Here is an 18,858-nt window from a genome sequence, read left to right as displayed (position 1 = left end):
CTCCTTCCCTCTCTCCCTTTTTCCTCCCTTCCTCCATCCCTCCCTTCCTTCCCCTTTCTTTTTCTCCCTCCCTCCATCTCTCCCTCCCTTTCTGTTTCTCTATCCTCTTCTTTCTCCCTCCTCTCCTTCCTTCCTTCCTTCCTTCCTTCCTTCCTTCCTTCCTTTCTCCCTCCTTCCCTCCCTCCCTCCCTCCCTCCCTTCCCCCTCCCTCTTTCCCTCCTTCCTTCCTTCCTTCCTTCTTTCTTTCTTTCTTTCTTTCATTCTTTCTTTCTTTCTTTCTTTCTTTTTGCAGTGCTAGGGGTAAAATCTAGGGTGTCACCAATGTTAGGCAAGCTGTATACTACTGAACTATCTATCATCCCTATTTATTTTATTTTCTTTTAAAATAAATGGAAAATAAAACTAATACATTTTGACAAAGCAAGTTACTGAAGATGAAAAGAATTCATAAAGAAAAAGCAAATCTAGACCATCCCTCTGCATAAGCTCTCGAAATCCAAAAATACTGTTACCAATGTTCCTGTGCCTGCTTGTCTCCACTAACCCCTTCCTCATCGTGCGAAGTGGGCTGTGTCTACAAACCATAGTGATATCATGGAGGCTCCATTTTCTTTTAGTTGATTTCTCTTTTGCAACCTCATAAAAGCTCACAACTACAGGTTTTATTGCTCATTGCATTGTTAGCTAGAATTTATTTATTTTTGGTGTAACTAGATATTCACTGTTTGAATTTCCCTTTGCTGAATAGGAAGCCAAAAAAATAATTATCAAAATTTAACTCCACATTAAAATTTCCTTGTGGTTGAGGATTGGTTAATCCAGTTTAAATTAGTACTTGTCTTCCTAACCCCTTCCCCCTACTTCCTATTTCTCTTCTCTTCCGCTCCTTTCCTGTCTTTGGGGTGGCTTTTTCTTGACATAATAGAGATCTTCCAAATTGCTCAGCACAAAGGAACTAGAAGTTATTTCCTGAGGGAGAGACTGTATTACTTGTAGTGTTTTACATCAAGACCTTATATTGTATATAAATAAGAGCTATCCTCCCTGTTAATACAAGGAATTCCTCATACTCTTAGAACTGTTTAACAACATAATCGATTAAACTATATTTTTCAGGCAGGAAGGAATAGTTTATTCATGTACCTGAGCTTAGTATATAATCATTTTCTCCTACCTACACCTGCTTTTTCCTCATGGAGATGCAGGTGGGGTAGGGAGAATACTACAAAGAGTGCAAGTATAGAAAGTAATTTGTAAAGCCCATGTCTGAAATAATGTTAGTGACATCTGTATGTAATGGAAGCAATATTTAAAGAGGCAAACTATAACAATTGAGTGAGACATGGTAGCAAGATTAAATGCAGAAAAGTAAAATTTTAGCTAGAAAATAAGATCCAAGTGTTAGAACAGAAGCAAGTGGATCTCAGCTTTCACATTTAATAAAAAACTTATGTTTTAGTGAAAAGCAAATCTTTCTCTGCCATTTCCTCCTTGCCTTCCTGTTCCTGTGAGATTTTATTCTCAACACTAGCCTTTCTTCTATGAATGAAAGAACTGACACTTTACAAAAGTCTTTCATTTTTGAAATGGTTTGACTCCTTACATGATTGGTTGTGCAGAACCTTTGGATCCTGGAGATTATATGTTACATGCAGATCAACTTGTAACCTGGGCAACCAGGTGGAGGGCCTGGGCTGCGCAGTCACAAAATGATCAGTGCCATTCAGTGTCACACTTCCCTTCCTTTTCTCTCTCCTCTGGTCCATCCATATTAGTGGAGACTGTAAAACTGCATTGGGAAAGGTTGGGGAAGTGGATTTTTAAAAATACATCTTTTTAATACAGGGATGAGTCATTATGTGCTTTTCAAATCATGAATATTGAGAATCTGGAGTTTATATCTCTTCATTGAGGAGGAAGAGCCAGGTAGCCTTAGAAATTAGGACAATGAAGGGACAAAAATTTATGGGAAACCACAAGACATATATAGGTTGGTTTGGTTTTCAAGAGAAGTTTTGTGTTTAGGAAGGAGCAAGACCCTAGAATGAGTTGAACCTCTTGTAGAGATTGTGTTTTCTCATTTATACATCCCAGTGATAGAGAGATAAAAATATTCAGAGAACTGAAGATAAATGGGAAGAATGGAAAGGATAGCAGCCTGGGAATTAAACCTGGCTGAGAGAAATATCTTTCTTTTATTTTCTTCTCTGGCTCTCCAAGTTCTCTTTCTTCCACTTGTGATTATAAAAAACAATACCTATTCACTGTTGAACATTTGGAAAATACTGAAATGTGTAACACAAGAAATACTTATACCCTGTCATTCAGACAATAACATTATGGACATTTTGGTTTATTTTGTTTTAACCTTCTTTCCTTTGGCATTTTTATCTTGAAATATAGTTTTAGTTTTTATCCCAGTTATACAAGCACAAAACTTTAATGAAAGAGTTCTGTAAAGTTTATCAGGAAAAATGATAGTTAACAGTTTTCACAGTCTTTTAATTTGTACTCCCATAACAATATAAGAGGCTTATTTTAGAAGAAGAATTTATAGAATAATTACCCTTTGACCCTGAAGTTTTAATTTCTATGAATTTATCACCACAACCAATAAAAATACACACAAAGATTTATGCAAAAAGTCATTGATTTTAACATTAATAATAAAAGAAGATAAAGAAATTAAAAGTAGACAGATAGACTCAAGCTGAGTACATGGCAGTTATATGTGATCAATAATTAGGCATTGTAAATAATAAGCAAGATCTATGAAAACAATACTGAAAAGTAACTTTGGGTTGCTTAGCTGACTAACTTGCTGGTATCTGGCATTCCCATTTTCCAGAGAGTGGGGCCCAGCAATCCTCATATCCTCTGGGCCTACATGGTGGCTGCTATCGTAGGAACCAGACCTATAATGTAATGTTCCATGATCTTCAGGTCATAAGGTACCTGGCCACTATGATTCTTATACAAAGCCTGGCTGGCAGGCAAGCAACATCTTCTAGCTCATACAAGCAAAGCCTCTCTCTGGTTCCTGTTTATAAAAGAACTTCAGGAAGAGGCACACTCCACAGGAATTACCCTAGATGCTGGCCTCAGTGAGAGGCTCTGAGGACCCACAGAAGGTTAGGTACTCTGTTCCTTTCCTCTATTTACTGACCTATGTAAGCTTCCACTTTCTCAAATAAAACCTGCTTCTAACCCACGCTTTTTGATTTCTGGAAATTGTCCTGAAAACCTGGCTCAGAATAAGAGAAGAAGGACCCAGTTCTTACAATAGTTGTCATCAGTTTTATCTCTTAATTATTTTAGTGGCATCAGAAAATGTGTACCATATTATGAAAAATGGAAGAGAAATACAATGGCAGGTGCTAGAATCTCATGCCTGTAATTTTAGCTACTCAGAAGGCTGAGACCTAGAAGATGGAAATGTGGAAGCAGTCTGGCCAGAAAAGTTTCAACAAAATGCCAGGGGAGGGCTGGCTCATATGGTAGATTACCAGCTGAGCAAAGTGCAAGGCCTTGAATTTAAGCCCCAGTATTGGTAAAATAACTAGCTGAATTAATTAAAAAAGTGAAAACCTATAGAACTCTAAAATTTTATGTTTGCTGTGAAATAAAAACCTTTACACACAAAATACATTAATACATTAATCATATTCCCCTTAATAATTTTAAGGGCAGAAGGTGAAACATTAGGACCAAAGGGTAGTGCTGGAGTTGTAATGGGAATATTGTAATTTGTCAGCAGAGCACCAAAAGTCATAGACATTTTCAAAATAAACTAAAAAGAAAATAAACACTTAATTATAACTAGTGTTTCTAAGTGAGTTTTCTTATTAAAATATAATTAGAGCAATTAAAGTTGTTTTTAAAAGTATGAAACAGAAAAATTATTGCTCCAGCTAAAAGCATTATAAAAGTACCTCTTTCTCTTTCCCTCTCTCTCTCTCTTCTCTTTCTGTCTCTCTTTGTAAAAAACAACAGAAAAGAAAATGTACTTTATTATTAATTGTCTCTAATACTCTCAGAGTGTCCAGAGATAACAAGAGCCAATACGGGATCTGGCATCTAGCATGTAAGAATCAGAGAGTAATTGAATGGTGAGTTGAGGTTGGGGGAGCAGAAGGCCTGCTTCTATGATGAGGAAAGGGAGAAGGTAAAGGAGAAGCAAATGAAGAGAGGAATCCTTCACATACCTGATCCACATTTGTGCCATCACCCCTCTTTCCATCCTCAAGAACACCATCAGTTGTGATAGGTAAAGGTAGCTTACATGGTCTAGTAAGTGGACTGGGCTTTGCTGATGGGAGACAGGAAGATTATACACACACACACACACACACACACACGCACACACGCACACATACACACACATGTGTATACATATATATACATGCATGTACATATACATGTCCAGTAAGTGGACTGTGCTTTGCTGGTGGGAGAGGTGTATAGTATGCATATGTGTATATGCATACTATACACTAAATACATACATGCATATATGTGTGTGTGTGTATATATATATATAGAGAGAGAGAGAGAGAGAGAGAGAGTGGTGTGTGTGTGTGTGTGTGTGTGTGTGTGTGTGCGCGCGTGTGTGCTCGCTGGTCCTGGGTTTGAACTTAAGACTTGAGCACCGTCCCTGAGTGTCTTTTGCTCAAGGCTAGTGATCAATCACTGGAGCTACCACTCTCCTTCCAGCACTTTTAGAATTGTTTTGGAGACCTGGCACAGGGAGGGGTGAGGAGGGGAAATGGGAAGGGATGGGAAGGGGAAACAAAGGAGGAGGCAACAATGCTTGATAAGAAATGCACTCATTAACTTGACCATGTAATTGTAACCCCTCTGTACAGTATTTTTACAATAAGAAACATATTTAACAAAAAAGTCTCATAGACTTTCCTGCCTGTGCTGGCTTCAAATAGCTATCCTCAGGTCTCAGCCTACTGAGTAACAAGGAGTAACAAGGATTACCATGGTGCCTGGGAAGTGAAGAATATTTTGGATGGCACATTTATTAGCACTTTATGAATATTGATCTAAGGGCTGGTTCAGGCTTTTCAGAAAGGATATGGTGGTCAATAGAGATCCAAGTAATGTTGTATTTCCTTATCGTCATTTTTTTTAGCACATTTAACAATTTTTAGGTTTTTTAGTACATTAAATATTTTTTAATTTTATTTATTTTTGTCAAGGTGATACACAAAGCGGTTACAGTTATAGAAGTAAGGTAGTGGGTACATTTTTTGTTTACTTGTTACCTCCTCTCTCATTTTCTCCCTTTCCGTTCCCCCCAACCCCCGCCAAGTTGTACAGATCATTTCCAACATATGGTCTTGTGAGTATCACTGTTGCCTTGGTTCCCCCTTTCCCTTTGTCTCACCATTTTGTTGTTCCCTTTCCCTTCCTTAATTCAGATAAACGTATATACAATTCCCAGGCTATCAAAATCAAATACAGTGACAACAGAGGATAAAACATAGGGGGGGAAACACAAAAGAAAAAAGAAATCACGTAATACTTAAAAACAACAACAAAGAAAAACCGCTTGTGTCCATGTCTTGGAGTTCATTTTCTTATGGTCTTAGAAAATTAATTTTAAGGAAAAGTAAAAGCACATAGGACCTTAACATATGCTCTATAGGTGCTCTACCACAGCGCTATATCCCTAGTCCTATCTTGTCTTTTCACTACTCCTGTTCTCCTCAGAATTTTTGGAATTCTATTTTTACTTATTAATTACTCATATAAATTTTTGAAAATGCTTACCTAATTTAAAAACATATTGGGAGCATTTTTAAGGAAAAATCATTACCTATATGGATTCAAAGAGAATTGAATAACATGAGTCATTTTACTATTATTATTGTTACCGCTGTGGGATACTAAGTTTACTTTTCTTTTAGCATATAACTGCCTGTCATCTGGCTCTCACTTGCCCTGAACTATCTCTATAGAGCTCAATGAACTGCAATGCCTTTTTAACCATATCCTTTAGGAGTTTATATTCTAATTTTGTCAAATATGGAGAGGTTCAGTTCAGTGTGCCATTTATTCCCCTTGGATTTTGCAATACTTTAGTCAAGAGAAGTATTGTATTTACTGTTTTCTAAGATAGAGTTACTTGAAATTGCTCTCTCTTCTTCCCTAAGTAAACAAAGGACAAACTTTACTATAGACTTTTGGGAGGAGTTTTTATTTAGCTCCCTTGTCTTGGTTGTCCCTGCTTCGGATGACAGGGAATGTTGATCATGACTGCTTCAGATGAGAAAAAATATTCAGTCAATGCTGGGTGTGTCCATGAAGGGTGGACCTCTGCTTGGCACAGCTAAGATCAGAATTAGAATTCCCATCCTGTGGGTTGTTGTTTCACTCAAATAGTAGCTTCTTTTGCTGTGCAGAAGCTTTTACATTTGTTACAGTCACATTTGTCAATTCTTGCTCTTACTTGTTCTGCAGTTGAAGCCCTATACCTAAACCAATTACCTTTGTTTTTATTTTCCAGAGCTTTCCCTGCCAAAATTCCAAGACATTAGGTAGCACATTATCTTTGATCTATTTGGAGTGGGTTTTTTTAAATAAGTTTTTTTATTGTGAAAATACTATACAGAGGGGTTACAGTTACATGAGCAAAGTAATGAGTACATTTCTTATCAAGCATAGTTGCCTCCTCCTTTGTTTTCCCCCTACCATCCTTGTCCTGGGAGACAAGAATTTAGTTTCAGTCTTCTATATTTGAATAACCAGTTTTCCTAGTGCCATTTGTTGACGTATTTTCTCTTTTCTAGTGGATACTTTTGGCTCCTTTGTCACAGATCAAATATTTCTATAAAACATATATGCCATAGACTATTACTTAGAAATAAATCAGAATGAAATATCCAGGATTATAGATGGATATGGAGATTATCACGTGTCAAGCTCAAAAAGCCCCAAATGACATCATCTCACTTGTTTGTGGAACCTCAATCCACCATGATGATGATGATGATGATGATGATGATGATGAGGATGATGATGATGAGGATGATGATGATGATGTTGGGACATAAATGTAAAATTAACAAAAGTTGGGAGAGGGAAAGGAAAAGATATGGAGGGAAAAAGTATGATTTTGGTGCATCTCTCTGAGTGTGTGTATCATAATAAAACCTAATAAACATGGTTGGAGAAGTGGGAAGGGTGGAGCAGAAATATAAACTGAAAAGTGTTTAAAGTACACTGTGCATGTTTCTATGATCACAATGGATCCTCCTTGTTATATATGCTAATGTGTACTAATATGCCAATACAAAATAAAAATCAGAAGAGAATAAACATTTTATGGTTCTATTTCTCCTAAGTCTTTACTAACACTAACCCATCTTTCTTTGGTTTTCTTTCATGAAAATTTGGTGTGAAAAAGCAGACTTTTATCCTGTAGGGAAGAAGTAGGCATATTATGGTCAGTGGGCTGGACCTGGCTTGATTTTGTGGTTTTAGTATAAAACAGCCATTTCTTTGTTGTTTATATATTGGGGATGGTTGCTTTTATGCTACCGCATAGATTCTAGTCATTGTGACTGAGTCTGTATGGTACAGAAAGGCTAAAATAATTAATGGTTTTGCCTTTTCCAGAAAATGTTTGTTGACCCCTGATTAGGAAACTCATTTTCCAAGTTCAATGTTCATCTAAATCAGGTTGAATACTTTATAACTTCCTGGTTTCAACTCTTTTTTTATTTTTTGGTTTCTACTCTTAATATATTAATTTCTGGAATGCCACAAAAGATTAAGAATGATAATTTTAAATACTTGAAATAATTCTGACTCAGAGAATCTTGATAAACATTGAAAAACCTTACTCAAGGCCACCCCCATCAAACCTCAAGAGGTAGGTTGTAAGAAAATTCAAAGAGCTCTATGCTGTGTTCTTGTTCCTTTCTCCCAAAGTAAAATCAAATCTCAGTGCCTTTTGTTTTTCCTATATAATACAAAGTTCTCCTCATTAAAAACACTTTTCATCTAAAATAAATAAATTTCCACTGAAGCAGAGTACAACAAATTTCACAAAGGGACTCTCAAACGGAATGTAGTTTGAGATGCTTCTTAAGAGATTTGGAGCAATGATTCCACTATCTGTCATTCATGTGCTTATGAATACATTTTTATTTGTTCCCACTCATGTAATTTTACATATATTAGAATAATTGTTTTTTAAAAGATATCTCTTATCCTTGGATAATTCTCTAAAGGAAATTACTTTGAAATAATAAAATACTTGCTTAGTTTGCTATGAAGTGAATTCAATGTTGAAGTTCCCTGGCTAATTCCTGAAAGTAGATGAATTTTCAGAAGCATATAGACAGATGTTAGTGCTTAATATTTTAGTGTTAAGTATCAGGATTGTCATGTCTTGCTCATCAGAAATAGTTACTAATGAAAAAGTTGGTTAGGATAAGAAGTTATGACAAGACTTTTAAGACATTTTGCCAAACAATTCTGACCAATGGAATTCCATTGAACTTGCTTTAAAATGTACATTATGGCTTAGAAGTATGATTGTGTTGTTTGCCTTAGAAAGCACAAGGCTCTGAGTTGGAGCTACAGTACTGCAAAATAAAAACTAAAAACCAAGAGGGCTGGGAAGTTTGCTCAGTGGTAGAATGCTTGCCTTGCATGCCTGAGGCCCTGGGTTCAATTCCTCAGCACCACATAAGCAACAAGATAAAAGCCGGAAGTGGCGCTGTGGCTCAAGTGGTAGAGCATTAGCCTTGAGCTGAAAAGCTGAGGGACAGCGCCCAGGCCCAGAGTTCAGGCCCCACGACCTGGCCCCCCCCCCAAAAAAAAACAAAAAACCCACTAAAAACAAAGAAAAAAATGCATATTCTAAGAAAAAATTCCTATATATATATATATATATATATATATCAATTTTCACCTGAAATTGATTTTAGAAGTCTGCATTTTTATTTATTTAATGTAATTCATTTGTATTTTTGGTGCTGGTCCTGAGACTTGAACTCAGGGCCTAGGCTTTGTCCTTGGCTTTTTATTCTCTTTTAAGACTAGTGTTCTACCACTTGGGGGTTAGTTGGAGATAAGAGTCTCATGGACTTTCCTGCCCTAACTGGCTTTGGATAGTGATCCTCAGAACTCAACTTCCTGAGTAAGCTAGGATTACAGCATAGTCCACTAGCATCTGACTCAGAAGTCTGTATTTTTAATAAAATATCAGGTAACTCTTATAGTAAGGAACATTTAGAGACCACTATAATGCAGTTACATTTTACTAGTCAATCATGTCTATTCTCTGACAATGAAGAATTGTAGGAAAGTAAGTTGGGTTGTCTTCTTTCGGAAGTTGTTATAGTTGTTTCTTATTTATTCTTCCTTAAAAAACATTAGAATTGGGTAAAAAGGAAAAACCATATTTGCTTGATTTGCTTTGCCATCACTACTGTTCTTTAACCAGTGCTTGTCATTCTTGGCTTAGTCGCCCTGGATTCTTAGGGGCCAATCTATCTTTCAACTTTTTTGTTATGCAAAAAGGTTAGGCCAAGCTGTTCAGACTCTATCCATTTTATATAGTCCCATGGAATGACTATCTTGCTATGCAGTTTCTGCAACAATTGAAAAATTTTGTAAAGAACCTGATACATAATAAATTTACCTCTATACACAAATATACAGTCATTTATATCTATTTTATTGATGCCAGGAGTAGATGGAATATCTCCAAACTGAAGTGGGAGAGGATTCTTTATAGCGTCTTTAATCAGAATCAGGAAAGGGTGTATAGAATTCTGAATATTATAGTATAATGTTTATTTGCTTGATAAAACTATTTTAATGATTTCATTAAAAATCTAAAAATGTAAAATTGCAAAATACAGAAGCCATGCCAATTCATAATTAGAAGTGGTCTCTTCCTGGAGGGAGTATAAAGAATGAATTTAATTTTAATGGAAAAAGGAAGGTTTGAAGTTCTTAAGAACGATATCTTCTAATTTTCTCTCCAACATTAAGATCTATAAGTTTTGAAACACTCAGAAATTCTTATATTAAAATATGTCATTCTAATCAGTTTTCTCTATTCTTTTCTCATATAAGTTTGTAGGTTCCAAAGCTATCGGCATATTTACTTAAAGGGGGAAATTTATTACTTATTAAATTCTCCACAGAATTCATAAATTCTAAGATAGAATTAAGGAGAAGAATAAAGGAAAACACAACCATGAATTTGTGCTTTCTACATATTAGGAATGTGGGGAAGAAATAGAATATGCTCACCAAGAAAGAGCTAATAAATAAATAACAAAAATTATAATTTTGGGGAAAAGCTGTGATTTGAACTCAGGTCTTCATGTGTAGTAGAAAGATCCTCTATCACTTGAACTATACTCCTAATCCTTCTATTTTTGTCATTTTTGAGATATGGCTTTGATTTTTGCTTGGACTGGCCTATTTATCCTTCCTACTATAAGAAGATACCTTTTTGTCCCAGGACTAGTATCAGGACTTCAACTCAAGATCGCATGCTTTGGCTTAGCTTGGTCACTCATTGCTGGTGTTTTGCCACTTAATCCATGCTTCTAATCTGGTTTATTGCTGGATAATTAGAGATGGACTATCTTACACAGAGAGGTTTTAGCCTCCTGAGTAGGTAGAATTACTGGCAAGAGCCACTAGTGCCTGGCATTGTTAAATAACAATATTGAGATTAGCTACTCTCTTCATATTCTCTTGAAACAATCTGAACAGATTCCTGTTCAATGATAAGGCAGGGGATGTTTAAGCATGGAAGTGAATTTCTTAGGAGAATGGAGGCAGATAGCAGATACTAGACAGGGCAGAGGGAAAGAGGCCAGAAAATGGTATGTTTTCAGCTGGAGAACAGTTGCAGCCTGAGTGCCAGGGGTGTACTGATCAATTCCCAGCCCACAGTGCTACAGTATACAGCAAACGACTAGATTAGATGAGGCAGAAAGTTTAGCTCTCAGGCAGCTTCTGGTCCAGACTAGCTCCCATGTAGTTTCTCTTCCTGATGGAAGTTCTTTCAAGAAAACATCACTAATGAGTCGTTAGCAGTCAGTACTGACGACAGCTGGGCAATGAATGTACAGGCTTGGCAAAGTAGGAGGGAAATGAAGTCCATCTAGGACAACTAGTGATGTCTTCTTCCTTACAAATGTTTCCCACTGAAATAGAATGCAAATGATGTGTGGGGATGCTGAACATGCAGGCTTACCACGTCTCATCGCTCTTTGCATAATTATACTACAAGTGCTGATATTAGTAGAGTTCAGTACTCTTGATTCCCATAAATGCTAAGGTAGTTGTATTTAATTACTCTTGTTTCTGTTACTCTTGTTACTAGTTTCTTGTTTCCATTAGATTTACAACTTAGTGGTTATTCGTTACTTGAGAACTTTCATGATGTACTTTCCGAATGAGATCGTTATTGTGATATTTTTATTACTGAATAATGGTGAAAGATATCTGAATTGAACTGAAGTGTATAAATTACAGATTGTATGTACTTGTTTAAGAAATGCATGACGAAGTGCTGGGCTGCGGGCTTGTGCCTATAACTACATCTACTAGGGAGGCAGAGATTGGGAGGATTGTAGCTCAAGGCCAGCCTAGGTGAACAATTCCATCTTAACAAACTAGCCAGATGTGATGCTTTCATGTCTGTGATTTCAGCTACTTGGGAGGCATAGGTAGAAGGATCATAGTCCAAGACAAGCCCCAAGCAAAACATGAAGGCCCTATTTGAAAACTAACTCAAGCAAAAAGGTCTGGAGACTTGGTTCAAGTGTTAGAGTATCTACATACTTCAAGTGTGAGGTCCTGCTTTTAACCACCAATGCAGAAAAGATAGGAGAGGGACACGGAAGGAACAGAAGGCAAAGGAAGAGAAAAATGAAGAGAAGAGTAGAAGAGAGGAGGGGAGGAGAGGAAGAGGGAGAAGAGGGAAGATGAGAATGAAGAAGAGGAGAGAAAAAGACAGGCGTGGTGAGGTTTTCCTATGTCTCTACCTGGCAGCCTTCAGTGGAGGCAGAGAAGTTAATCAGGACATCACACAGACATGTAGAACTGCTAACGCTCTCTGTGTGAACAGGTTCAGCCAGACAGCAGCACTCACCACATGATACAAAGAAGAGATCATCGATGTGGGATGGAGGCTGGGATATGGTTATTTTCTTGAGTCAGAATGCTTCTGGGGTGGCTGTGATACAAATTCTGTTCTGTTGCCTGCTCCCAGGGTCATGGATGTTACCCAGCAGGTGGTGTGGCTGAGCAATCCCACAGGGCTGCCATGTCTTCTTCCTAGCACTCCCTTACAGTCTTGTAGGAAATCCTCTCTACCCAGAGATTCTATCACCTACAACTCAGAATGGCAATACTGACAGCTACATTAAGTAATCCTCAATGCTAGTAGGATTATTCTCAAAATAAAAACTCACTGAGATCTCTCTTCCTTCTCTCTTTCTCTCTTTCCCTGTTAGTGGTTGAATCCAAGGACTTTCACATGGTAGGCTAGCCCTCTACCAATAAATCCATAGTCATAGCCTTCATTTTTTTTTTCAGTTCTCCATATGACAGTCATGTTGAGAACGAAATTCATACTGAAACTGAAACTGGAAAACAATAATCCATAGGCATGGATTAATTATGGAATGAAGAAGTCAGGGAAAGAAGTCAGAGAAGTTTCTGCTTTTCATAGTCTTAAGCATGGGCCAAGAAAAAAGACTGAGTATGGCAGACAGGACACTCTGACACCAATATGTCAATGTGTGTCAAACATAAAAACCTGATAATAGCTGGACATGATAGTATATTCCTGTAATCAGGAGGCTGAGGTTAGCGGATTATAAATTTGAAGCTGGCTTGGGTAACATAGACAGAACCTCAAAAAGCTAAGAACACAAATCCATGATAATAGTAGTGGCGTGGAGTGAGTGCAGCTTTGTGTGTTACTTTTCTGTTTCTCATAGAATGCTCTCAGGATGGCTAAAAAGGTGGTGGAACAGTTTGCATGGCCTACTAACGTCAGTCCCAATATATTGGCCCTGGCCCCTCAAGGCTTGCAGTGCCTTCCTCACTATATATATTATGTTGTACTTACCTGTCCCTGTATTGCAGGACACAGGTATTTTTCTATTCCTGTCTACTTAGCGGTGAGTATGTAGCCATCACAGCATGGACTGCTATGATGGCTACCTATTGTAGTACATATTGTACAATATGTAGCCATTGTAGTACATATTGTTATTATTATTATTTTGCTTTATTATTATTATAGAGGTAAGGTACAGAGGGATTACATTTACATGAGTCAGGTAATGAGTATATTTCCTTTTGTACAGTGTCTTCTATTTACTCTCTCCCAGTCCCTGACGCCCATCTCCATCCACGAGTTGTATAGTTCACTTTCTTCTGTGTCCAGTGAGCTCCACTGCTGCACTTTTTACCCTTTTCGAGGTCTGTGCTTTCCCCTAACCCTTCCAAAGATGTACATTTCAGTACACCATACACAAGGTAAAGAAGAGAGATTCATCAAAAACTTAACAACAACAACAAAAACAAAGAGAGATCTCTCGTTTCCATATCTTGGAGTTCATTTCAGTATGTGTATTATTTTATATAAACACAAAGAGGCACTTAGGCATTGCGTCTTCGTGTTTTTCTCCTAAGAGTATCCTCTTTTGGTCTCATTATGTGTGAATACCTAGAATCCTGGATAATTGATCATATGCCAGTGTATTTTAGATCTGATTTCTGCATATGGGAGAGAACATGCACTGGGAAGTAGCAAATCTTAATCAGATGAGTGGATGAAAGCATAGGGCAAAAGCTGGAGAAATCGCTATGACCTGGTTCCAAATGCCTTGGTATCAACTTAGAGGACTTTGTCATAGGACTAGAAGGATTCATTGTTGATTAAACATCCCCTACCCAGAGCACAAGTGAAACTGGATGAGTATAATGAAGATCCAATGTTTACCTTTTGCTTGTGTAAGTTTGTTTTAAATCTATTTTACCTCTCTTTCTGTGTGACATATTACAATGTGGACCCAAGCTAAACCCTGGATTTCAACTGGAGACATTTAAGCCACTCATTTTCTGGTCAATTCTTAGATTGTTTAATTTAGGGCAGAAAGAAGTAGAGAAGTTGGTTTCTCGACATACACTTCAGAAGATAATTTTCTTTCTAGGTTCTTGGAGTGAGCATCATTCAAGCCTTCAAGCTCTGACTATACTGATCTCTCAACATTCTTGAGAAATAGCTACCTACACAGTCTATCTTTAGGCCTTAAGAATAAAAACTTGTGAAATTTATCTTTCCTCTAATTTTAAAGCTCACATTTGAAGATTCACTCCCCCCTGCAAATGCAAGTGATTATTTTCAGTCATTTTGACTATACTTTGGCCATATTTCAGTTACATTGTGCAAAGTTTTAAAGTGGAAATTTATTTACTTTAAAAAAATCCAATATTTGGATTAAAATTTAAAGAAAAACAATTTATGATAAGGAATTTATTATCTCTAACTCAATGCAGTATACCATTATTTGGCAAATATTATTTAGCCAAATAAGTTCAAAATTCTTTGGTATTGAAGCTAAGTTTAAACAACTGTCCATATCCTTGCTATTAAAACTAGAAAGAATTGAATTTACTTTTAGGGTTAATTTTCTAAGATTTCTTAAGATATAAGAAATTGTTGGAGAAACTGCCTCAAAGAAAAGTTACTTTGGGAGTCTGAGACCTGAAGCACTGATAGCAGTGAGTCCCAAGGAGTCCATTAAAAACTCTGTGAAGAAAAACCAAACAAGACTTCCCATATCTACTGTATGTATGTATATCTATACAGGTCTTCTCAGTTTAGAGAGAGAAAGAGAGAGGGTGGTGGAGAATGAGCAGTATCTAAATGCTGTTTCGGGCTATAGAGATGGCCCAAGTAATCACTGTAAAGGTGGTTGAGCAATAGGGGAAAGAGAGAGAGCAATAGAGAAGATTGTTTTGATTAAAATTTATTTACAAAATATCATGGTGAAAACCCTTGGTCTAATTAATATACTCAAAAGAAAAAAGAATGACAGAAAAGCAAAACAGCTCTGTCGGTGGCAGTTGTCAAAGGGAGAGAAGAGGGTGAGGAAGGTGAAATGGTGGAAGACTTTATATGCATATAGGCCAATAGAACAATGAAACCTGTTGAAACTGGTTCAGAGGGAAAGCAATGAAAAAGTGGCAAGGAATGTATGATAAAGAAACTCATAACCAAAGAGTGTAAGGATGCACCATCTCTTCCCCACTATAGGAAGCGCTTTAGCTTTTAGATATAGCTATAAGAATATGTTCGGTCACACTTGTAAGTACATGCTCCTCTAGGTTTTATAAAAACAAAAAGAAGAGTTACAGATTTTTCTCCTTTAGTATGCATCAGTGGCACAAAACAAATTCGGATATATTTTTAAATTGGACTTGTATTGAAGTTGAATTGTAATTTTTGTCAGTCGTGGGGCTTGAACTCAGGACCTACATGCTGTCCCTGAGCTTTTTGTGGCTTCAGACTAGGCCTCTACCACTTTAAGCCACATCTCCATTTCCAGTTTTCTGGTGGTTAATTGGAGATAAGAGTCTCAAGGACATTCTTGTTTGGCTTCAAACTTGGCTGTCTTCAAACTGTGTTCTCAACCACCTGAGAGCTGAGCCATGGGCACCAGGCAATATCTTTTATTTCAAAAAGTCTACCAGTCATACTAAAGACAGAGGTAAGAGAAGGAGGTGTGATACTGGGCCAAAATTTGCATTTGGTGTCACGTAAGTGGTCGAGGCAGCAGATGTCATAGATGTCCAAGGCAGCATGGAGTAGCAGAAGTCCGGGTTATGTTTAGTATTTGTGTATGTGATGGAGAATGTGCCAGATCACAAGGGGAGTGAGAAGCTTAAACCACAGCCTTAAAGAAATAGAAAGGGAACTGACATCAGCAAATGTGATGAACATTTATTCTATGCATGAATGCAGTCTATGCAAATGTGTGTATCAATATTCAGGAAATAATGAGGAGGTGTAACTAGTGCAATACTTAGGTTTATGCTAGAGATTATTAGGAGCTAAAGAGGTTCATAGGCAGATCTTGGAAATCATGAATACCAGGCTGAGAACAAGGCAAAAAGGTGCCAAATAAAGTTTTTGAGTCCATGTATCCTCCACAGCAGCAGTGCTCATGAGGAAAAGAGAGCAAACAGTGGACTAAATCTGTGGAATAACTAATTAGTAGGAACACATTCCCTGCCAGGCGCCATCAGGAATTAATTCACTGTTATTGTCAGGCTCATCAGAGTCATAGGCATACAGGATTGTATGGGACGTTGCACAAAGGGCCCACTTTCTAGTCACTAGTTTTGACTGTTTATAGGATCTGTTTGCAGGCACCTGGCTGTGGCAACCACGAGGCTTCTCTTAAATTCACCACTACCACTGTGGGCTTCTAAACATTCATTCTTAAAACCCAGAATTAGAACCTTCTGAGCCTTCTGAATTAGGACCTTCTTAGCTGTGAACTCATAAGAAAATACAGGCCATGCTGTGGGTAACCAGCTTCATGTAGGGTGTGGCATTTATAATTTGGACAACAACAAATAGATTAACCCAGTAGTGCTTTAATTTCATATCCAACTAAAGCTCTAAAGATTTCCATTGTGCTTGGCCACAATCTCTCTCTGATTGTTTCAGAAGTATTCCCCACTCCCATCCCTACCCTGCTTTTGTAAAGTTCTCTCCTTTTCAGATTAAAAATGTTTGCTCTTTTAAAAATTTTCCCTTGGTCTCCTTTCCTTTTCACTGGATTTCAGCTTGACACTAATTGGCAGCGTAAATTTAGATAAATTGTCGGGCCTTCTTAGATGTTCCCCATCTAGGTTGGGTCATACAAGCTTATTTCGCTTTCTGATTTCTATATTCCTTGAACTCTTTCTAACATCCTGACCTCAGAAATATTGTGGATAAGTTTTCCATTGCATTTGATTCAACAGAAGGCAGTGGGAACACTAAAATAAATAACCAAAATCTTCTGGAATAGAACCATTGTGTGGACTAGTGTGGGGCCTAGGTTCATTCTTTTCCTGTTTGCTATGTATACACAGGTGAGGAGAACAGTCCCAATTTCTTCCAGATCTCTGAGATTTTAGAACACGTGAGGCCCTGCTAGAGGTGGATACAATTGATAGTGAGAAAGCATCCAAATTTAATGGCTCATGTTCAACCTACACAAGGAAGATTCTAAACTCAAGCAATCCATCTCCTCAGTAGCTCCAGAGCCTTCCAGGGAGTCCATGGGCAGATAATACATTGCTGTTGTATGTTTTATTGGCTCAGACCCCTTTCTGGTGGTTTGGGTTCAGCTCCCCAGACATTGCTGCACCTATCACTTTCTGCCTCTACTGTTAGCTGCAGTTGAACTACTGTAGGTCAGGAGATGCCCAGGCTGTGTGCAGAACTGGTACAGGTAGGGTAGTATGTGCTGATCCTTTCTGTGCAGTGGATTGTTTTTTTTTTGCCAAATGGCAACTTTCATGGATGCATTCCCTCAGTTTTTGTTTATATTTGCACCTTCAGTTTCAAGTGGGAATTTGACAGGAGACAAATCAGAGTGACAGACCCAGCACTAAATCAGAATATTCATTCCTTTGCATGAACGAAGCCTCTCTTTCCCAGCCAAGCTTGAGCCACCCTCCATCCTCTTCCATGAGATGGCTGGTGTGTTGCAGGCATTTCAGTCTTCTGATGGGAGAGCTGGAAGTTATCAGAAATGTTGTCTGAGATACAACTGTCTTTAGAAAAAAACACCGTGAAAGTATCTGGAATGGATGGAAGGCAAGACTCAAAGGCCTTGGAGGTGGGCAATACTATTACAAAGCATAAAGTAAAGGGTCTCCTAACTATCTGAGTCATGTTTGGTAAGGCATCAGTATAAGAATCTTCAAGAACATACCCTCCAACTTACAGTACAATAGTGAAGTAAGAATTGAGCCAATGAAAACCATCTGTTATTGACTCACATCACTATTTAGAGAGGTAAAAAGAATGAGCTTAGACAGAGTAAGTGACCTGCTGTTATGGGGAAGAATATAACATTTTGACAAATGAAATACAAGAGTTAAATATTGGCTTGAATTTTAACGGAATGAAGGCACGACATTTAGAAAAAAAATTACATTGTTGAATAAAGTTCCAGAAGCAGAGGAAGGGAGAGGGAGGTGGGAGAGACGGAGAGAGAAAGTAAGAGTAAGAACTTGGCCTTTTAAAAATGAGAATGAAAAATTTAGTGCGGGAAGTTTTCAGGGCACAGGCAAAACATTCCTGTGAGGGAGAGGATTCATATTAATGTTTGAAACAACAGACAACTCTGAGGAGATGAAATAATGAGAAGGAAGATGCCATGATTTTGACTATCAGGTATAAATTTAAGATTTCAGAGGTGGTAAAGACTAAGGAAATGGGCAACAGTCAAGAAAAAAATCAGGACTGACCTGTGGATTGTTGAAAGGAAAGGAATGGAATAGAATAGGATTTAGAAAGAATGACTTAGAAATAGATGGCTATAAGGATGAAAGAGAATGAAGCTCATATTCATAGTATATCTGATCATGTAGGTGACCGATAATGAACAACGCTGGTTACTGGTATTCATTTTACCACTGAAAATGTCCACTTGCCCAGAATCTTGCTATACCCCAGGACTCAGGCAGCCTCTGGGCTCCAGCACTTTATCTTTAGAACCTTTTTCATTGTAGGGTTATTCACCATCATCAAAGTGGAATTAATAATAACATTGGCATAGATAACAGCTT

Source organism: Dipodomys ordii, unplaced genomic scaffold (genome assembly GCF_000151885.1).
Source record: "Dipodomys ordii isolate 6190 unplaced genomic scaffold, Dord_2.0 Scaffold48, whole genome shotgun sequence".
In the NCBI taxonomy this organism is placed as follows: Eukaryota; Metazoa; Chordata; class Mammalia; order Rodentia; family Heteromyidae; genus Dipodomys; species Dipodomys ordii.
The sequence above is the reverse complement of the archived record's forward strand: the minus strand, read 5'-3'. Positions refer to the sequence as shown.